At 43.1% G+C, this 23053-nt stretch overlaps 1 protein-coding gene across 43 annotated transcripts in view; it reads left to right on the forward strand.

Moving 5' to 3' along the window:
- Window positions 1-23053, forward strand: part of DAB1 (DAB adaptor protein 1) — a 438430-nt gene that overhangs the window by 283757 nt on the left and 131620 nt on the right. For 7 of the 43 annotated variants that reach the window (XR_013954381.1, XM_080602656.1, XM_080602660.1 and 4 more), the window contains exon 1: window positions 9496-10116. The exons of 20 other annotated variants lie outside the window; for them this stretch is intronic. The gene's annotated coding sequence lies outside the window, so the exon portion shown is untranslated. Of the gene's footprint in view, window positions 1-9165; window positions 9460-9493; window positions 10117-23053 lie in introns of those variants that run through there. 16 more of the 43 variants (XM_080602650.1, XM_080602649.1, XM_080602644.1 and 13 more) reach the window with 8 other exon arrangements.

Below are 23053 nucleotides of genomic sequence, written 5' to 3' on the forward strand. Positions count from 1 at the left end.
TACAGTGTGTGCACTGGCTGCAAGTGGGCAGTGATGGAAGCACCACCAGGACACCATTCCTGCCAGGAAATATTATCCATGAGAGCTGAAATAATACTGTACAATATGGGCACAATATTCTTTGCTCTTCCCAGAAGAGCCATCATTTTGTTCTTTCTCCAGCAGTTATCTCCTCGCCTCCTTCTTAGCTACAGCAAATAGTGTATTCATGGAGTTCAAGATTAGATATATCCTAACCCTTGGGTGGGTTTTAATGTAAAAGACATGTATTTGGATGGTTTCCTGCTTGTGTGTCACTAGACTTTTATAAACAAAGTTTACACTGGACTCCTGGGGTAGGTGTTTCTTTCATGCTTATTGGACTTTATGGCAGAGTTCATAAAGTGGAGCACAGAGGTTATTGTTGAAATTCAACCATGAAAACTACTATTATTTGGTTTGTCTGTGACATCTGTTATATCCTGTTGTGCAGGTGATGAGAGGTAGATTTTGTTTCATTTTGAAATCTGTTGGTGAGTTTGAATAGTGTCTAAAATGGTTGATGGTTCATCAAAGCACATACAAAGTACTTGCTTCCCGAGCTCAATGCAAAATCATCTTCTAAAGGTGTAGCAGATTAGTGTTCTGTAGAGAGAGGGATTCAGTTTCCAGACTATCTTAGAGGCCAAGCAGTAAGTAGCTGTGTCAGCTGTGTGGGCAATCTCCCCCCTGCATTAGAAAAAGGAAGATGTTAATAGAATAGACTAAGTTGGGAAGGCAGATTTACGGCTACCTGGATACAAATGTTAGCAAATTCTTGTTTTGTTTACTGGTACTGTTTAATTTCAGTGCATTTTCTCATGGGTTTAACTTCCTCTGATCCAAGTCATCCTCGTGTCCTCATGGGAAATGACACCACACAAATACAGGCAGTGCTGCGCAGGGCTGGAGCACACGTAACTGCAGATCTGAAGTTAGCAGAAGGGCATGAGGCTGAGGAAGCTGTATGCTTCCATTTTCTCATCCATTATGCACCCTTGCATATGTGTTCCTGATCATGCTGTGAATTTTACGGCGCTCTTTCTTCCTCATCAACAGGCCAGATGGATCTAGTCTTGCTTACCACCCACTCCTGAGCTGTATTATTTATTGACATTTGTCAGTCCCAAACACTTATATTTCAGCAGGCAGTAGCTGTTCAGTTGAATGCTATAGATCTTTTGTAATCCATTATCTATTTAATCAAATTTGGAAAGATTCTATTCCTTGCTAAAGACCATGTCTATGATGCCTTTGACATCCAGAGTTAACGTGCTTACAGGTTCAAAAGCCTTGTTTTTTAAACAACATGGATTTTTCCTTGCTCTGAAATCTGACATACATCTTGATGTTTTTATTCAAATTTATTTTTATGTTGAGGAAATAAACTCCACTTTAAAGGAAGATATACTTAGGCAGATGTTAATGAGAAATGAAGGAATCAGAGGGGACTGGGTTATTCAGCTTAACAATAACTTGGATTTCTTTTCAGTCTGTTTATAACTGATTCAACATAACTTCTCTGGATACTGACACTGCTGTTTCTGTCACTTTTCCTAGAGGTATACAGATTCAAATCTTTGATGCACAATGTATGTGAAAGTAAGCCTTCCTAAAGTTGCAATAGTGCCTCCTTAGCATCTAGAATTGGAATTTGATCCTCAGATTGGGTTGACATGGCGGGGGCGCTGTATTTTCTGATTTGCTGAGTGTTACTCTGATTTGGAGATGTACCACCATAGTAGAAAATCTGAATTACTATAGAAATGCTAGATAAACCACGAATCTGGAAAACTGTCATCCCTTCTCTCTGTATATGTTGCATAGTCTCAAACTGAGCCTTAAGCATATGACAGCCGTCAGTCTTTTAAAAATCCAGGTTGTTAATGATCTTTGAAAATGTCATGTTTTTGTAGCAGTGGATGAAGCCTTCAAAACTGGGTTGTGTAGGTTCTGTCTTGGTTCTGTCATAATTTTCTATTGACTGTAAATAAGAAAACTAAGAAGAAAAAGTGACATAGACATTTAGGAACCTAAACTGTGCCACCGAACGGTTTTCTTGTATCAATAAATAACGTGCATTTGAGGTGTTTTGTTAAACCTCTGTGGTTTTTCTCAAGCTAATGTAATAATCTCTTTCAAGTGAATGATTGTATTTTCAGGTAAACTGCAAAACCCCTTTAGAAATGAAGCCCTGATCTAGTTGACATCTATAAATTTATGACAAAATAAAAGTACTTCAAATATCCTTCATTCAAATTGTGATTTCAACATTTATATTATTGGAATGAGTTGCTAAGCTGGTACTTGCAATTTACATTTCTACCTGGAAAGCTTGAAGAGGAAAAGAATATAAATATGAAACGCCAGAAAGAAGTGATTTCTCAAGTGTTGAAATATACTGCAGAAACATCAACTTAGGCAGATGTGTTTGGATGAACCTTGGCATGCTGTCCACAGCTGAGGTTCCCCCGGACCTCTTGTAAACCTTCACTGTGCAGCAAGCCTGGGGATTGGGAGCCCCAGTGTCCAGCCTCCTTGCTGGACCACAAGAAAAATGACATCCCAGGGGCTAGTACATAACTCCTTGGTGTGTTGTAGGGTACCAGAAGCCCAGAGATCTTATATTTGAACTGCAGGCTGACTGCAGGGCCACGTGCATGGAGTCCTGGCTTTGTAAGTGAAGCCGCACTTCTCTTAGGTCCTCGGTCCTTGGTGCAACCTGCTCCACAGCCAGCAGCACCCGTGAGGTTTGGGGGTGATCCCATAGAGCAGCTCCACTGCTGCTCATCACGAAGGAGCCGTGGCAAAGCAGTGAGTAATCAGCAGCTGTTGAAGGAGTGTATCTGGGCTTGGAAGTGCCAATGTTGGTTCTGAAGAGGCAAAAGGAAATGTCTTTGATTTGGTATACAAGAGCTGAACTGGAAGCTGAATGCCCTGAAATGTAATGAGACACTTAACAGGAAAGGTTGGTAATGTAGACAGAAAAGGCAAAGAAATGTAGACATGTACCAGTTTCTATTTAAATAATAGATTGCTAGATTTGTAATTTTTAAAAGGAAAATTATTAAGAATTGATTTCAAAGCTTCAAAGATAGCTTGACATAGTAGTGTGGTGAACTAACTTGGAAATGGGCTAAGCGGGCTTCAAAGAAAATTGTTAGGAATCTTTTTCTGGAGCCTACCAGAAATAACACATTAAATCTAAATGCCTTGTTCAGCTATCACACATAATACCATGCTGAGGACATTTTTCAGGATGAGTCTGAGGTTAAGAAAAACACCTATTGAATAACTAGTGCCACTTACTTCAGCACTCGAGTTTTCCTCAGAGGTCTTCCATCCAATTACTGACCAGATCCAGTGATATTTAACTTATCAGATCTGACAAGAGCTGAACCCAAGGTAGAATGACTGCTTAAACATTTATTTGTGTCAATGACACGTTTAAAACTCTCTGCTCTGTCTAAATATTTAAAGGAAAATATAAAGAGGAAAATGTAATGTGACACAAGAGGAAATGAAAAACCACCTTACTTGTTGAGGACATTCACTACACACAATTGCTGTCTTGTGAATAGCTGTTATTTTGGCAGAAATTGAGGGGAACGCAATCCTAAGTATCGTGTTTGTCTGTCTCTTTTTAACAAAAAAAAATGCTTTTTACAATGGCAAGCAGATCTTTCGCTGTCAAAATCACAGAACATGACAACAGCCAAGATCTTTATGAACCTCAAAGACTGAAGTCTTTGTAAAGCTAACATCTAAAAATAATAATAATAAAAAAGATGAAGATAAATGTATGCTTAGGAAAAAGAAGTTTCAGTATTGTCCCAGTTCAGAGAATTTAAGTGTGTTGACTGGTTGTTAGAGTAGAGTACATCTTAAGGACGAGCTGCAATAAGCTTTCTTGTTGGGGAAGCGCAGAGTGCACGCTGTGTAGCTGTGTGGACAGAGTGAGGAGTGAAGGGAATCTTCCACAGCTTAGAAAACAGGCAACTGCTGAATGTTAGGACCAAGATGTGAGAACTAACTAATGGACAACATAATTTTGACATGAAAATTGGGTGAAGTAATGCTTAGTTAGTATTCAACACTGTGTTGGTCTTTAGAAAGCCTTTTAATAATTACCTGATGTATGCAGTCAGATGTTCATGTAAGCAAATGTGTTCACCTGGGAATACAGCGGCCTGATTTTGTTGTTTTTAACCTGTGCAAGGCATTTTAACACACTTCCATCACAGGGCCCTTGGGGACATCCAGATCAAGCTGTGTGTGTGCTGTGGTGGGGATCTCAGCAGCATGTTGTGGATCCTTTCCACGTTCCTTTCCTGTAGGAATGGACGTCAGGGAGGGGGAAGCTGCAGAAGGGAACTGGCAGGCACCCAAGGCTCTCTCTGATGCAGAATGCAATTGCCACTAAGTGAAGTGCACGGACTCCTTGCGCCTCTACAGAAAATGGAAATCTTTACAAGATCTGGATCACAACTGCTAAAAGTTTACTTGGGGGAAAGGGAAAGATATCACGAATTAGTTAAGTTGTACACTTCATGCTTTCCATTTGGTACATGAATTTAAATTTTATATAAAGCAAAAATAAATTTTAAGTATTGCAACTAAATGTACAGAATGACACAAAGGGGAAAAATTCCTAGTGGAGAGATTCAAAGAAAGTCTTCAAACCCCCTTTTACTCACTAACTCAGAATAAAGCCAAATTTCAAAGTTCTTTTTAAAGCAGATCTTCTGTATTTTTCACATATAGATGGATTTTCCATAGGTATAGATTTCCGTAGTAGATATCCTTTACTGTCAGTTTGCATGAGTTAAATTATCATTAGCACTTTCCAAAGTAATACAGAACATGTGGGCTTTCAGTATATAAAAGATGCTGGAAATTTTCATCATCCCTGAACTTTTCCTAGAGAGGAAATTAAATTCAGAGGTTTCTGTGTGTGGATCATCAGTGATGTCTGGAGGGGATGATAGAACAATGGAAACTCAGAATGCATGCGTATATCATGTTCTTAGCAACACACTCTCTGTTGGAATCTGACACAATGTTTGCAAAAGCAAACCTATTCTAAATTAGTTTGCAGTTAATTGGCTGTGAAGGGAAATGCACCTTGCCAAAGAGGATTTGAAATATGAAGCAGTCTGGATTTGTGAAGAAGTTGATCTCTGTACTTGAAGAATCATGGGCTCTTTCATGGGCATCTGGGAAATAATATGGTTCATAATCTTCAGTGCCTTTGCAAATTCCATTATTTGGCAAAATGGGCATCCACTTGCTACCATTTGCTTGAAGACTGATTTTAGAGGGGTAGTCTTAGACTGTGTGTTTATTGGAGCTGTTCCTTTGCAGTTGGGGGAAGAGGTTTCATTATGGTGATTTCAGAAATGTTTTGAGTATGTGGTGGAGAAAGCCAGGAACCAGCAGAACCTATAACGTAAAGATCCTTTTTCTATTTTTCCTCCTGGGACTCGAGATGGAATGAAGGCTCCCATCCACAGCAATGGTTGAACTCTATGTAGTGTTGAATGTTCTTGCGTGTCTCTTTGGTCTTTCCAAACATAAGTGGAGAAAGTCTCACTGTAGACCTGGGAAATAGGTGTGGTAGGATGGACATAGAAAAAGCATAAGTTGACTTACCCAAGGTCACATAACTAGTTAGTGACAGAGCTGGGCTTTGAACCGGGTTCCTGAAACCTTTTTGTGCATCAGACTACGTGATTACACAAGCTTTTTTGAGGTGCATGAAAGGAGGAGTTCCTTCAGTGACCGACCTGTAACACAGTAGGAACATGCACTGCTCCATCTTCAAAAACCAGTGGTAAGAGGCTGGATCTTTAAAGATTTGCTTCATTTTCAGAATGTTCATATGCTGGCTTTTAACAGATGCCTGTGACTTTTCAGGATAATACATCTGTTTCACTAGATTGCACTGTATAGTAAAGAATTACCATAACCTCTCTCTGATATGCCACTGACAGAGGATAGAGGGCTTCTCATTTTCTGTGAAGGAGCACTGCCTTTTTTCTACATAGACCTTTCTGAAGGACAAGAGTAGCTCAGCAACATACTCTCTTCAGCCACCCATTAGCCAAGCAGGTATCTTTAAGGAAATAGCTCTAATGGGAGTTCTTTAGTGGAATGAGAGAGCTGAAATAGAGAATTATGTTTCTTTCCATTTGAGAAAATACAGGATGAATACCAAATCACAATTAAATCCTCTGCTACGTGGCTAAGGAACTAACTGTGTGACTACAGTGGTAAGAGGGCTACCATACCTACTGATAATCCAGCAGGTATTATCTCCAGTCAGTGCCTAATGGCCTTAGATGAACTTATTAACCTGGAGCCAGTATAGTGTCAGGAACGATTCACATAGAGTATCTCCAGAGTGATCAAGATGATCCTGCTGTGGGCTACAGTATGTACCAGCAAATTCCAAGAGTGGCTTGGTGAGTAAGCCGACATTTTGAAAACTCAATTGGCACGGGACGGTCTGCACATTGTTCTGCATCTTAGGGAAATGCTAATAGCAGAAATAATGACCGATTCTCTTGTCAGATATTTCAGTACCCACTGAAAGAATCACACTTTGTGAAGTGTGAAGTGTAATAAATACCCTTCATTCCTAAATTCTTTGAAAGCATAACCTGGAGATCCTTCTCTAACATATCTCAAAATTTCTCTGTAGCACTGTTTGTTAGCCCTTTGTAATCACCACAACTCAAGATATATGAATTAGTTTAAGAAAATAGCACCTGTTTTTCATCTCAGAGAATGTCCAATTCTCATTAATACTAATGGTTGTTACACACATGCACTGACAATAACCTTACAGGTTTTATGGCCTAGTGATTTACCAATTATGCAGGCTGATACTAGTTTTATGGTGTGGATGCTATCTTAACATTTCACATGATAAACACACAGGCTTGCAGCTGGACAAAACACAGTGGATTAAATAAAAGAAATCTTTCTTCTTGCCCGGCAGAATGCTAAAAGTTTGCACCAGCAGAGCAGATTTTAGGAAGGGAAGCTCTGGAGACCCATCTTTCAGCAAATGTTCTTTGTCTGCTCTGGAAGGAAACGAGCTCCATCCTTTGCTCCGTAACTCCATCAGAGTTACTTGATGCTGATTAACTTACATAGGAGATGAAAGCAGGAAGGTATTTGAGTACCATTCTCCTAGGGAGTCAGATAACATGGTTAGGAAGATCTCTTGTAAATTCTCACCACCAGGTAAGTGTTCTTTCTTGGTGCAAGGTGGCTTACAGGCAACTGCAGATCTTACTCTAAATTGGGTAATAAAACAAATTACTTAAAAGACAGGTGTGTAGGTAATGATAGTGGGTATTTTAGGGTTATTTTGAGCTAATTCTTTAAATAATGTATACAGTGCTCTTGGTAGTAATATTGAACTCATCTCTACCTCAGACATGTACCAGAACATTATATAGCTTACAATCACTGCCCTGTTAGCTCAAATCTAATCAAGAGCTAAGAAGGTGATACTACTTTCCCTTCAGTTATTTTAGTAGGTGCTAAGGGACCGAGTGCTGCAGAGGAAAACTGTTCAACACATTGGAAAATAGCTTAGATAACCACTTTTTTAGGTTCCTACCTTTACCTTTTGCAGATAGTCAGTGGTACAGAAAATGAGATCTTTGGCCTAAAGTTGGGGGTTTATCAATTCATCTGTGATGGTATAGTACATTGTCAGACAGGAGAATATAGGAATGCTGAGTTTAAGTAAACTTCACAGGTGAAGACAAAAGAAGACTGTGCAGACCTACCCAATTTCTTGCTCCTTTGCCTCTTGGTCATGTTTTTCAGTTGAGAGGAAGAACTCTGACCATATAGATGCTCTCTTATGAGAATCTGTATGGCAAAATTATGGCCTAAAAATATTTTACGTGAAAACAGAGCAAGTTGCTTATGGCAACTCCTGCATAATGAAGAAGCACAATGAAGAACTGCAGTTCATATTACTCTTCAGGTCTGTTCTGTTTTCATAGGTGTTTTTTTTTTTTTTTTAAGTAGGAAATTGCATAGTATAATTACAAGTTCATTTGCATTCATATTACAAGCTGTGAGCTAGTACATACTTTTAGATTTAAAAAATACTGTTAGCAAGTGTGACTTGCATCCATAAATTTCAGAATTGGGAATGGAGTTTATACTTACTGAAAGTTCCTTCTCTTGTTAGTCAACAACCAGCACCCTTCCTGTAAAAAGTGGCACTTTGGGGAGGTCAGCAACATGGTAAATGCAACTTCATTTTACCGTGTAACGGCCAAAGGCGTAGAGCAGTTCAATATGCCTTTTGAGAACAGAGGATCACAAACATTTTATTGGACTTAATACTTATAGTCAAGCATAGCCAAATGTCATCTAGGGGATACTATTTTTCCCTAATGGAAAGGTGTCTTCTATTGCTTGATTTTTTTTCTTCAGGACTGTGTCATCTTGAGATGATAAAATCCTTTCCAATGGAAAATATATATTGCTGCAATTAAGTTTACTACTAGGACTTACATTTTTTTTAACCATATTAGAATAAATGGGTTCAATTGATAATCCCACCTTTCATTTCTGTAATAAATGGAATTGAAGAAAACAGTTCTATAGCAGGTCTTCATTCCACCAACTGCTTCTATAAATGTGGTATGACTTTTGAAATGCATTTTTGTTACGTCGTAAAGGTTATTAGATGACTATATCTTTTATGCTTAGTACCTAATGTGCTATGCAAAGAATAATTGAGGAAGGTGAAATGGAAAATATCTGAGAGCGTTATCAGATCTCTGCACACTCTTTCAATCGATCTGTTTGCCCAGCCACTGTTGGATGGGCGCTCTCTGCCCTCCTGCCTGTCGGGTGGAGGGAAAATAACCTGTCAACATCTTTCTGCCTCGTGAGCATCTTGGCGATCACTCGTCGACTGCTGTCTCAAGGAGCAGAGGTCAGCAGCTGGGTTTTGGTGTGCCCAGTGCCACATCTCGCTCCTGATTTCTGACAGGCCTGGTGCCCCATGCTGGGGCCCTCTTCCTGGTCAGCTGGAGGAGGCACCATCACACAGGTGAATTGCATCTATCTGGCGGCCACAAAATGCTTTTATTTTAGTAATTTACCTCAGCGAGAGCCCAGCTGCTTTTATGCCTTGATTGGAGGTAACACTAGTGAAATTGCAATAACCTCACGAATGTACTTCTCTTCTGTATGTAAATCCTTTCAGGAAGTGCATGACAGCCTCCGTTTTCTATGGGTCTCCGTTTGTAAAGAAGCTGTTATCACAGAATAAGTTTAATGGGTCGTGAATTTTGTGTTGAAAGGAGAGTCTCTCCATGACTTCTGATCTGCCTGCAATAGACCTACTGGCTCGGCAGCAAGTGCATTAGGCTAAATATGCTTCCTCCATTGACTCTGAAGGTAACAGCCCTAAATGCCTCATTAAATTTTCACGGGTGACTGAGAGAAGCCATGAGAAAAACACCGCGTTAGCAGCGGGGGTGACGGCGGCTGTGCCTCCCCCCCCCCCCCCCATGCCTCGGGAGCTCCACGGGGGCCGTGGGCCACCACCCCACCTCGGGGGGCAATGGGGAGCAACGTGGGGCAGCCCATCCTCGGGGCTGTGGGGATAGGGAGCCCCGAGGAAGGGCCGGGAGACCGCGTTGGAGGCTCCACGGCCGGGTTTCACGCGTGGGCAGGGGGCAGACAGACCGACTGACAGAGCGACGGGGGCTGCCCCGGGGCAGGCGGCGTGTTGGGGGCGAGCTCCCTCCTCCCCGCTCCGGCCGTCCCCCTTCTCCCTGCCCACCAACGGCACCGAGACCCCCGGCCCTAGGAGAGGAGGGGAAGGAGGAGGAGGAGACCGACCCTCATCAGCAGCTTTCCTCCGCCGCACGCCTCCCCTTTTCCCCTCCCTCTGGCCTCAGCGCCGCGCTGGCGGGGGCCGGCGAGGGCAGGCGACGCGGGAAGGCGGCTCTCAGCATGGACGAGCCATGTGTATCCTAAGGAATAACAGCAGCTGCTGCGCCCACGATGGGGAGCAGAGGAACGCCAGGAGGAGAGGGCTCGCTGGGGCAGGTGAGGGCGCCGGATCCCTTCTCCCCTCGGCGGTCGGGGGCGAGCGGGGTGCCCGCTGCCGGGGAGCCCCTCGCAGGCACGGGGTGGATAGGGATGGGAGCGGGGGTCTCCGGAGGAAGTTTTTTATTATTATTATTATTTTTTTTTCCGTTCGCGCCGCGTCGAGAAGGGGAAGAGGCTGAAATCTCCCTCAAGTCGCGGCAACTTGCCGCCTTGGTCCACCCCCTTTCAGCCGAGTCTCGGGGGCAGAAGCAGCCGCACGCAGCTGAGCCCTGCCGAGCCCGGACTCTCCGTCCCCTGGAGGGGCAAATACGGAAAAAAAAAAGAAAAAAAAAAAAAAGGAGGAAAAAAAAATAAGGGGCTCCCCGGGGCTGCTCCGTGGGTTGCTGCGGGCTGGGCGCGCTGCCTCAGCCTCGAGCCGCTGCCGCCCCCCAGCTGGGAGCGCCGACCGCGGCTCCGTTGCTGCTGTGCCCCGCTCGTCCCGGGGGTCTCCCCCCCCGCTCCCCGGCTCCCGCAGCCTGTCAGGGCCAGCGGGCAGCCCGGGCAGGGCGGCTGGGCTGTGCCGGGCAGCGCCGCGCTGCCTCCTTCCCGGTGAGGGTGCAGCCGGGGCGGGAGACGCCGCGCTGAGGAGCGGCGGGGAAATGGCGCCGGGAGCCGCGGGGCCGGCGGCGGGGCCGGGCTCGCCCTGACGAGCCGGGGGGCGCCTCGCTGAGAGGAGAGACCCTCCCCGGGGAGCCCGGCTGGCGGCGTGGTGCTGAAAAATGCTGCTGGGGAGCCAGGGGGCAGAGGGCTGGGGGCGGCTGCCCCCGAGTGGGGGGGCCGGGAGCCGCATTTGCCCGGCCCGGGGGGCTCCCGGTGGTCCCCTGAGGTGCCCGGGGAAAGGGGGCTGCGGGCTGGGGGCTGCGGGCAGCGCTCGCCCGGGCAGCACCCAAAAAAGCTCGGCCCTGGTTCGCAGCCTCCCAAAGCCTGCAGGTGAACGGGCAGCCTTCGGCTCCGCCGCCAACTTCGGCTTTCTTGGCGCGGCGAAGTTAATTTTTTAGGTCTTTCCTCGAAGTAGTTTTAAAAGCGAAGTCCTTGGGACGCTTTGCCATTTGTCTAAATTCCGAATGCATGTCTGAATCGTTTAATCATGTTTATTGTTTTCAGCCACTCAAACGGAATAAAAATTACTTATCGTTGATGAAGCTTGTCTTGCAAGCTGTTTCACAGTATGTTTCCGTTGCAAGACACAGCGCTGTGGTAAACTACTGACAATTGTATTGTTTATTGTTCGTTCCTTCTCCATCCCCACCCCCCGTGGTGCCGGTATCAATCTGTTCCTTACTACTCGCCTCAAAAATAAAAATGGGAGCGGAAGTTTTCACCAGTTGGTTTGATATTTCCATTGGTATCAGAGGTTTGCATCTTTTATTTTTGCTCCTAAGGTAATTTTCATCAAGTGTGCTAAAGTCAGATGATAAATGTAGAAAGGAATTAAGACACTAAGCTAAAATGCGCTTTCAAACTCCTGAAGTGGAATTGTAGATGGAATTAGTGCTGGATTCACAGTCATTGTTTATTTCTGAGCCACTTTCATAACACCATCCCAAAACACACAATTCCATGCCCCCTTGTCATCACCACTTTGTTTCATTACACATTTAAAATGCACTATTCACATTGGTTGAGAAGTTCGTATTTATTGCTTGGAGTGCTTTGATATAGCTGCTGATCTTGGACTATACCTCACAGGCGGTTTTGCTGCACTTTAACAGTATCTCAGCACAGTGATGGAGGACACCATCATGTTTTCTTGTAGGATTACCTTTGGGACTTCAGTGACTGCACACATCAGTGGTTTCATCTTAGGAGGATTGAAATTGATTTTTTTTTCTTTTTTTTTTTTTTAGTTCAGCTAGTGAAAGACCCTGTCTGTGTATGTCCTTTGACCCATGGCCTCACATGATGAAGTGACACCAGCAGTGGAGGATGTTGACTTGAAGTAGCTGGTGCTAGGGCTTCAGAAGTAGAGACAAACGTATTGTTCTGGTGGTCAGCCTGCTTTGTTCAGTGGGCAAAGCACTGTTTCTGACGATATGTTGGAAGACCCCTATATAAACATATCAAAATAATTTTAAACCATGAACCTTGTGATTCTTTTTCTGTTCTATTGAAAGACCCAGTCTTGATGCAGAATGCAGGAAGGTTGACCTTACCATCTCATCCTCGGTTCTGACAGGCCTGTTTGCTTTTAAACACTTTGAATTTCAAATTTTGCAAGATGTTTGTATTGAATTTAAGAATAGCCAAGCTACTTGGTTAAATAGTGGTTAGGTGGGAGAACTTCTATTTTTACAGTTGTGTTTACATTTCAAAGTGATAGCAAATACCGGTAAAGAGGACCAAGATTTTCTAGACTTTATAGTTCAAATAAACTTTCCCAGTCAATATTTAGTCAAGGTCTTGATGGTTAAAGTTAACTGTGCAAGTCAATGTTTAGTCAAGGTAATGACTTGATTTTTACAAACACTACCCAAGCATTCTTGCAAAATTAATCAGTTTCTGGATCACAGTAGATTTCATCAGCCAATTATTAGGAATAAAAATAGGCTATTACTTGCTCTCATATGTCCTGTGCTAGTTGGTGTTATTTCAGCACTGCTTGCCACTGGCCCTTCTGTGGCCTCATTCGTATACTGTTAGTTCTACCTTTAAAGCACACTGGATTTTTTGAGATAAAATAAGTCCTATACTGTCCTGTTTTTATAGGTGGGAAAATGAGCTATGGTAGGTCAGGTGCTAGCTCTCAAAAGGAGTGGTGAAGCCATACAGCGCAGCAGCAGAAACCTTTACATAATTAGATCCAAGTGAGTGTTTCAGGAGCCTGTGCTGGGCACCCAGCTCCGCATACAGCATGCAGGATGAGGCAGGCGTTTCTGGTAACGCAATCATTGGATAAAATATGAAAACAGTTCTGGTGTCTGGGACAAAAGTGATGTAATGGAGTATGCTGACATTGGTACTTACAGTGCGTGACTCAAGTGTGTTGTGACATGGGAAAGAGCTGGAAGACTCTACTGCGATTCTTCCTTTCTTGGGAAGAAACTGAGATCTTCATTATTACAAGTTGTCACTTAAGTCTCTTCAACCAATGCTAAAATCACAGTTTGGACTTCAGTTGTGCCAGAATCTTTTTTTCTTCCTTCCTTTATTTTTTTTCTTCTTTTTATTAATTGAACCACTTGCAAATGCATTCCATGCAATTACATGGATATTAGAGTAGATATTCATTAGGATTTTACTAATCTAAACCTCAAGTGCTGTTCTGCAAATTTGCCAGCCTTTGTAAGGGAGTGCTTGACTTCATCAGCAGCAGTGTTTTATTATGAGTATTTTGATACAGTAGAATGAAAAGCATATATTCTAAACCAAGTAATTAATCAGATTTAAATATTTTCATTTTCATACTTTGGCTTGACACATGGAGAAGCTGCAACTCTGTACTTTACACATAATAGTAGGTTTTGCCCAGTCTAGCTCCAACAGAATTATATTTCATGGCCCAGGTTTAAGAATTTAATCCACAAATCAATGTTCCGTTTCTATTTAAAGGCAGCAGAATTGTTCCTACTTAGGAAAAGTAAGTAAACCCGGTAGTGTTGGTTAGAGAAAAGCCGGCATGTTATTTTGTGCAAAGTCATCTGTGTATCTAATCCTATTTTCAAGTGTTGCAGGTATAAGCAGCACTCGTTTGTTTTAACTGTAAAGTATGGAAACTTCCCATTCTTTTCTTGGAAAGAGCTTTTTATTGTTTAAGCACCAAGCGTTGTAAGAACTTGTGTAAAAACAGCAGCAGTGAAAGTTCTTCATTGGCTTCTTATTTTTTGTGCACACCAATCCTGCTAGACTCTGGTGGCAGGAACCTCGCTGATTCCAGTGGGGTCTGTGCGGTCTGTTTCCAGATTTGCCCCAAGATGCCGTTTTGAAGCACCAGATCAGAGAAAGACCTTTAAGCTTCCATCTCTTAATCTGTATGTGGCTTCTGGAGGCGTTGGGGTGAAGCTGGTACCCGGGATGACCAGCCGTGTGCCGTGCAGGTGCTGTGGGCTGTCATGTCCCAGCCATGGGGGAAGCGGCTGCCTAGGAGCAGCTCTTCAGGCTCAGCTGTGTGTCCTCACCCACCTGCCTGCTGTGGAGCAGTGGGATGTCTGAAGGGCTACCTCTTGTGTCTTGCTCCGAGTTAGTCCTCTCCTCGGATATATGAAGTAGCTGGCACACTCTCGTGCTGGCACCTTAGAGGTGTGAAGATCTATTTAGGTTGCTTGTGGGATCAGAAAGCACGGTGACCATGGCAAGCTTTAAAAAGCACAGGAGGAGTGCCCCAGACAAGGCTCGGGGCAGTTTCCAGTTTGAAATCGTTTGCTCTTTCTGAGGATAGCACTTCTCCTGTCATTCTGTTGCTGCTGGTTTAGTGAGGATCCATAAAATATTACTTTTCTTCAAGGGATGTATAAGATTAAAAACACCTGAGCACACAAAAGCACTCTCACAGTTCTTCCTGTGTTGAATTCTGTGCATCTCTGTGTGAATGGGTGCATGCATGTATATGCAAAGGTTTATTAGCTCCTCTTTTTGTTTTACAAAGGTTGCTCAAGTCTCCCACTAATTTCAGGCAGCTGCACTGAGTACTTTTTTTTCTTTTTCCCCAGCAAATAGTGATTACTCTTGTGAGTAGAAGAATATCAGTTTCATGAGAGTCTTTGCAATTCCCCAAGCCCGAAGGCAAATGAATAGAAATTTAGTGGACCACCTAGTTCTTGACATAGAATTCTCCATAGAGGAGTCTGACCTAATTTATATTGTATTGAATCAAATAATCCTATCATGCATGTGTGCTTGCCATTTTTGTTTTTCTTTAGCAGGCGTATTGCTGTCTTGCAGAATCTTCAGATTTAGATGTTAGGCAATGTCCCTGCGGTTTTAGGAGGTGCCTTTCCTCACTGAGTAGTTACTGGAAAATTACATTTAGAGGACAGTTGTGAAAAAGCAGGTAATCAAGACACAATACTAAGGCAGCTAGAATTATTTGTAGCTGAATGTGGGTGTATCATTGTTTAGCGCTGAGGGTAATCAAGAGTCCTCCACTACCAAGTCCTCCCGTTATTATTAAAAATGGAGCTGGAATCCACCCAGAATGCATTTTGTAGCAAAAAGCAGGATAAATATCTTTGTCATCAGCGTGGCAGGGATATGGGTAGGTGTGCTTGCTGTGTGGGATTGCTGCATTTCTTCTTTGTAGAGCTGCTGCTAAGTGGTATTGAATGTGTTTGTTGGGTCCAGCGTGCTTTGACGTTAATTGGGAGCTGATTAGCATCCAGGCACTGTAGTTGTGGCCTGCTAAAGCAATTCCTGGGATTTAAAATCATTTTCTGGTGTTATTCTCCAGGTAATAAGACCTATCGGTCTATCTGTGTTAGGTCCCAAGATACACTCTGCAGCTAACAGTCTCTCTAGGTGTATTCATATTTTGGAAAAGAACTTCTTAAACCTGTACAGTTGTGTTCTTGGAAAGCTTAAGAAAGCTGTGGATCTGCAGAAATTCAAGATCATAGCAACAGTTACATGAAAACTGTTCTTTGCTTTTAGAGTGAGTTGGGATCCTGGCTGTAGGGCTCCTTTATGCTTATTCAGTATCTTTTAGGTTTTGCTTAAATCTCTTCTGACAAGAGTTGCTTTTCTGCTATAAAAAAAGTCTCTCTCTGCTCTTTTTAAATGCAGTGTTTCAAACCTTTTGGCTTTCCAGTTAGAGATTTATTTTTTTTTATCCCCTCCGCTTTTCATTTTGGGACAGCTGAACATAAATGCTCCTTTAGAGCGGGTGAGTGATTAGCAAGCTAATAGGTTTGACAGGCACCAGATGACTCTTCTTGATTCAGGTCCCTGTAAAATAAGAAAGGCCTTAATTCTTCTCCAGCTGTGGAACAAATTTTATAAGGTTACACTTGTCTTGGACTGTGCGTGGTCTACACCAGAGAGAGAACAGCCTAACCCAACGTATGGTGTTCTTAGCCCATGTGCGTGGTGTCTGAAACCAAACAAGGTTCTTCAGCAGGTCACATACTCTCGTTATTCCTCCAGGGTCATGTTGCTGTGATTTTTTTTCTTTCCTGATTATCTCCAAGATTCACAACATACATAACCAGGAAGAAAATCCACAACCTGAAGGTGATTGGTTACAAAACTTAAAAATAATTAAAAAACAGAAAAGGTGTGTGTGTTGAATAATGGGTATGAAGAGTATCAGTTGGTTTAACTTTCAAATAGTGTTAACTAATTTGAAGTAGATACTTTTCAATAAGCACAAGGAATTTCCAAGTCCCAGTGGACTCTACAGCATTGTTTTACTCAGGTCATGGAAGAATTTCTCTTTCTGTTGTATCTGATCACCTGGTGTCATAGCTGCTTGCATACCAACTGCTGGTGGTTGAAAGTTGACTCGCTCATGGGCAACATAAAGTACCTTCTTAAATGTGTGCCTATCTTAGCCGTGCATACAAAACATTTTGTCGATCAGTTGAAAGGTTTACATGAGGTTATTGGAATTTCCAGCTTCACATTTAGATGCTGAGACTCTAAATGTGCCCATCTGAAAATCAGGAACTCAAATTACTGGTAATCCAAATGATGCAATAAACATTTCTAATCATCTTTTTACATAATGGTCTTCAAGCCTACTAAAAAATCGGTTACTTAAAGAATAGCGGGAATCATATTGGGTGTTTCTCGACCTGGAGGACGATATTTTTTTGTAGTATGTAAAGTGATTTATAGGAAAAAGCGCAACTGATCTCTGTACAAAAAAGTTGTATTTCTGCTCACAGTCACCTGAGACACAGCTCTTAATGCTAAAACAGCAAAGAGAAGTACTTCAACTTGCTTAAACTTCACCAGAGTTATTCAGGTGCCTCGAGTAGCTCCCGAGATCAGTCCCTAATGAAGAGATGCAAGCCGGCAGGAATCGGCGCTCCCGCAGAAGCAGGCAGCGTGTCAGTGATCTGACAGCCTCTCCGTGACCCGTCAGTCCCCGCCTGGAGCCCGGCCATAACAATTCAATTGGCATCTGCTTTCTGCCGGATTAACGTGGAGTAGGTCGCTGGAATTCTCTCCTTGTTGAGTTCATACCTTTCAATGGGGAGACCGTTTGTTCTCTGGTTGCTCTTAAAGTTATCAGCGATGGTCTGCTGGCACCCTGATAACTTCTGCGCCCGGGCATTGCTGCTATGGAGGGTTCAGGGTTGGGATTTCCAACTGGGCTACGTTGTTAAGTCAAGCACAAAGATAATTATGGATTAAAAATAAATCTATGTAGTCCAGCTGATATTCCTTGAAATGGTACTACTGTTTAGTTCATCAACAGTCAATGCAGTGAATATTAATATTTCAGTTTTCCCATTCGTTCCTTTATGTAGCAAAATACACAGTTAAGCTGTTTTCTTACTGCCTTTTATGTCAGTTTTCTTCAAACTCTGAGGCATATTAGCAAATTCAGACCTTTCAATGACAAGATTAGATGATCTGATCGGTTACAAAGGTTTCAACATTACAAAGGTTTTCCCATGCTAAGACTTTCCTCCCTACGTTTTAAAATTTGGTCAGTGTGCCGCAGTAGCGCTGGCAATAGCATTGGGAAGCGTTAAGGCCCCTGTCCGTTGTTTCTAAAGCACCTGGTAGTTGATTGCAATGAAGCCTCCCCCTTTTAATTGCGCTATAATTAATACAAAGCAAATCAACAGGAAGTGCTACTTCACACAGCATGTTGGCAGTTTGCTTCTGTTTAAAAACAGTAAAATATGTCCGTGAATTTAGTCAGGATTATTTTATGAATGGCTTTCTGTGGCTGCCGAAGCAATCGACTCTCAGATCGTGGCTTCAGGACAGTCGTCCACCCATCGGTCCTGTGTGACAGTTTTCATATATTTAGACCCATTTTTCTTCCTTCTGAAAACAAGAGAAATAAAATGCTTGAGATGTCCTAGAAAGGATAACAAATTGAATTGACCACTTACTGTTCCAGGCACTCAGGTTTTATGAGCCTTACTTCCCTGGTGATCGAGCTATTCACAAGCACCGTGTGAGAGTTACAGCTGATGAAATTTGGTAAAGTTCTTTTAAATCGGAAGAACTACACTGATTTACATCAAATGAGGGCTTGTCTGCTGTTGCTATGTTACGTTTGTAGCAAATGCTAATTGATTTTGGTGCATACACATCCTCAGAGAAAAGTGAGAATTGTTATTGAATGAATCCCACTGTGCCAAGCTTCAGTTTCTGGATTTTGGTGCAGGATGATCCTGGAGAGGACATGAAATCCTCTTTATGCTGGGAAACAACACTGAGAAAAATAGCCCTGCCTCGGCTACAAAACAGTTGTGAGGGTTTGGCACTCCCAGTTTTGGGGCTGACAAAGAACAGCAAGGGATTTTCATAAAGGAGCTCTCTGTGCCGCGCTGTTTCTGCGGCAGGACTGTCGATCCAGCACGCTGCTTGTGGGGTTGCCCCTGTTGGCTGTAGCACTGCTCGTGTTTCATTCGTTTCCTAATTCCTTCTCTCGGATAAGGCAAGGAGATGGCAGAGAGGGGACTCTGCTTGGGATGGTTCAGTCACTCGCTGCTCACTGTAGTAGAAGCTTCATTTATTAGCTGAAACGAGATGGATGCCTGGTCCTCAGCGCTAAAATTTAGGTGAAAAAGTCCTGTTCTCTGCCACTGAACTCCAGTTGCCTTGCTTTTTCCAGACACCAAAGATCCAGAGGAGCAGATCCTGTTGCAGCCTTGCCAAGCCTGTGCAGAGAGCCTGCTCCATTTGTTCCTGACGAGGATTTCCTTGGTTGGGATGATGGGCTGGAACCGGCCCCCACCGCTGCGGGCGGCTGATTCGGCTCATCAGGGATTTAGGGGGAGCTTTTTGGCAGGGATGGGAGGTGGTACAGCACGGAGATGGGAAGCAGTCCAGGTAGATGTCACAACAAATGAGGGACAGTCGTTTGTTCTGCGGGCCCAGGAACGCAAGAAAAACTGTCTTGATTAATGCAGCGTTGATTTTCTTCTCTGTGGCTGGAAGCGTATACATAATTTGCATGTAGACGATAAGTAGAACAAATACAACATTGTACTGTCTGTAATGGGCAACCACCAGGACGTAAGTCCCCCCAGCCCCCATTTTGATGGACTGCAGTGCATTATCACAGTTATTTTTGGATCTTGTGTAGAGAAGTACTGTTCTATTGAACAACGGTGAATGTGTTTCATTTTCAAGTGTGGACAGATATTTTCATGAGAGAGACTAACACTGGATTTTTCCAAGTTTGCCTAGGGTTTGATTTGTTAGGGCATCAAGAAAGCTGCAGGAATGGTACTGGTCTCTGAGAAATCCAGGTATATACTGTTCAGAAAACATTTAGAACATCAATATAGGATTACTGTTGTCTGTTCAGAAAATTTCTGGGAAAAACAAACTGGAACACCACGATCTCTGAGAATTTCTTCCAAGTTCAGACACGAATGTTGCAGATGTTAGGGAGAAAGAGCAACTTCAGTCCATCCACAATTCAATTCCATCACAACATAGGCTGAAGGACTTCTGTAGGACTGCATCTTTAGTGTTTTCATCTCACTGCATGAGGTAACAAGATAAATACATCGTGTTTCATGAAGTCTGCTTACTAAGTCCTTCCCGGAGACCCGACTTCTCCAGCAGTTAGCTCCTGCGAGGCGCTGGCTGCAGCGGGCGCACTCAAGCACGGGGCTAAATAGACCAAAGGGTGCATCCAGATCTGCTTCGGCTTGTAAATGTGGCAGAAAGTGGAGACAATGTTGTCCACCTGTCTTGATATCTCAACCACAGTTGCAACTCTTGACAATTAGTTATAGCACTTTTATTACTCTTAGTAATTTACGCTTTTAGCAGAAGACAAGCACAGGGGTTACAGAGGAGCACGGAGAACAAGGGATTTTTCATGCTGTCTCTAATATGTTGAGAACAAATGACTGCTTAGCAGAACTACTTGCGTCATCCTTGCAAGTAAAAGAGTAGAGTTTGTCTAAATAACACTAAATCTACTGCATATTTTCTTTATTGTTTTTATATATCTATACAAAAGCTTGAAAAGTAGTCATGGGAGACTAACGCTTTGCAACCTGGAGCAGAGTTCACAAAGTGCTTTTCTTTTTTCAAATTTCTTTTAAATGAAAAATGCATAACTGGTAATGCGTCTCCACACATCTCCATTGCAGGGGTGTGAGAGGGAAACTTCCCTGCAAAGAGCTCTGAGCTGGAGGTGTCACGGAGCCTCATTCGCAGGAGCAAGTACGGCGCAGAGGGCCCTGCAGGGTGGAAGGTCTGCCTGCCCCTGCGCTGCCGGGCTGTGCACAGGGCGATCGATGCTCCTGAGTGCCTGTGGCATGCAGCTGTCTTGCATGAACGAAGCAAGGATGTTTGTTCTCTCTACTTGAAAGGTGTTTAAAGCTTAACATATGTGATATATAAAAGCTTTTATAAAAGTAGGAATTGTTACTGAGGTCTGTTTTATGGCTATGTAGTAACAAACCACACTTAGAAACTCTTTCCTTTTGGCACCCAGAAACATCTTTACCAGGAGTCCCACCCATCTCATATGTCAAATGTTACCTTTTAAAAGTTAAAGAAAACTATTAAATCAATGCTACAGTGTACCAAGCCTGTTGCTAAAGTAAAACGTGAAGAACAGGTTTCTTTTCTGTACTGTGACTCTTTCCTAAAAGTAGCATTTAGAGGGATAAGGTTATCAGTCAGGGCCTCCCTTTCTATTCATTGAGTAATTGTGTTTCTAACTAGCACCTGGTAAACCAGCGTGAAGGTCTGTTAACCAGCTGGAGTAGGATACCTAATGGTTGGGGTTTTTGAAGGAGTAGTCTACTGTCCCACTTCTCTGTCAGGAGCATGAGTACATATAGATGAACATTTTGTGTGTTCTCACAGCCCATTCTTCTTGTAGTGCAACAGCTTACGTATTTCTGGTGCTCAAAAATGTGACCTAGTCCTGAGTCCTCTCCTGCAATGCTTCTGATTGATCAGTGATGCTTTTAATACAATCTGCAGAAAAATTCTTAGCATGTGACAGAAATGTATCTCGGTTATTTTGAAGGAGTGGAGTTCACTTGTGTTCACGAAGACCTACAAAATTGTTCCTTGTAAATCTTTGCTACGGTTGTAAGTCAGACAATGTGTTGCAATGGGGACTTCAGACTTCATAGTGTATGAAAGCTTTTCCACTCACTTCTTTTTGTTTTGTTCTTGCACGATTTTTTGGTACCTGTTGATGTTTGGAAGTTCATTGTCACATTTCATTGTAAGGGGCTGGGTAGAAAACAGCTCTCCAGTAGTTAGTGGTTAACCCTTCTGAAGGTAGTCGGAGATGCTCTTCCTGCCACTAGGTAGTGTTCATAAACTGCCCTTGATTCAGTTGTGTGGAGGAATCTGGTCTGCTTACCACCAAAAATGTTACTTGCACTTGGTCTTTATGCTGCAGGAAAACAGACATTCTCATGCTCTTGTGTAATGCTCTACGCTGCTCTAAATCTTCCAGGCAGGGATGCTGCACCCAGGGGTTTGGTTTTCCCTTGTACCCAAGAGCAGTAGAAAAAGCTCCTGCTCTGCACAGAAGCCTGTAACTCTGTAAGCTCTGCTCTCACTTCTGACTTCATTGCTTTCGTATGTACTGGATGTGAGCTGAAGATTGAATTTTACTTTCCAAAATGGCCATCATAGATTTCTAATTAAACATTTGGATTTTTTTTTTTCTTTTTGTGACAGAGTTTAAATATTAAGTATCACCAATAATGTTTAAATTGGTGAAGTGTAAGACCAGTGAAACAGGTTACAAGTAAGGGAAGAGAAAATATTACGAACCATGTTCCCTAATTTATGCCTTCTTGGAAAATTTGTCTAATGAAATAGAGTATCTGAAATAATTCAGTTTATGGCATTCAGCAAGAGGTACAGCAGTAATGGTTGGGTGATCTTTTAACGTGGCAAATAAAATACAACTCCCATCTTGTCTTGGAGAGGAAGAGTTACATTGTGCTGTGTGCATGCTCTTCGTGTGAGGTCTCAATTTCCTGGGTGCTGTGAGTTTCTTTCCTCCTGGCCCCTGGTCTGGACTCAGCACCTCTCTTCTCCACCCAGCCTAATCCCGTCCCTGCCCTGAAGCCTTTTTGCCTCTTGACTGCCAGCCTAAACCTCATGGGTCCTCCATCGCTGAGCAGTAGTCACGTTCTGCTCTCGCAGTCTTTGCAATATGAGATCTCACGTCCAGGTCTATTCCTCTCTTCTCTGGTCTGATTCTTCTACAATCTACATTCGAATCCAGCAGCTCGCTGGGTGCCTTTCTGGAAAGATGAGCACCCCACCGTCAGTTCCAGCGCTCTGGGTCGTTTCGGTTCAGAGCATTCATTGCAGGGACAGCCCATCTAGTGGCGCAGCGCTTACAGGAGTTCACGTGCACGTCTTTGTCCTTCTGGAGGCTGCAGGAGGGCTGATGGTGCGAGGGGATTTCAGTATAAAGGAAGAATCATCGGACAAGTACAAAATTTGCGATAACTTTACAATTCGGGTAGTTGTGTGTGTTTCTTTGTTTTTGTTTTTTGTTTGTTTGTTTTTAGGATTAGCGAAGAAAAACATGGTCAAAACACTGCGTTTCCCCGTAGTCTAAATCTTGGAAGGGATTCAACTCCCTCCTCTTCCCTCATGCTGCGAACACCACCCCCAAGCAGCCACTTTTGACGTGTAAAACTGCAGCCTGAACAGTTAAAGTCTGGCAAAGTGGCAAGCAACTGCAAGGAGAAGCAGGGTGGGAGATGCCAGGTGACCTCAGCAATAGGTAGTGCCTCCTGCCCCGGCCTCAGGTGGAAAAAATGGGTGC

This window comes from Anser brachyrhynchus, assembly GCF_964034855.1.
Source record: "Anser brachyrhynchus genome assembly, chromosome: 8".
Classification (NCBI taxonomy): Eukaryota; Metazoa; Chordata; class Aves; order Anseriformes; family Anatidae; genus Anser; species Anser brachyrhynchus.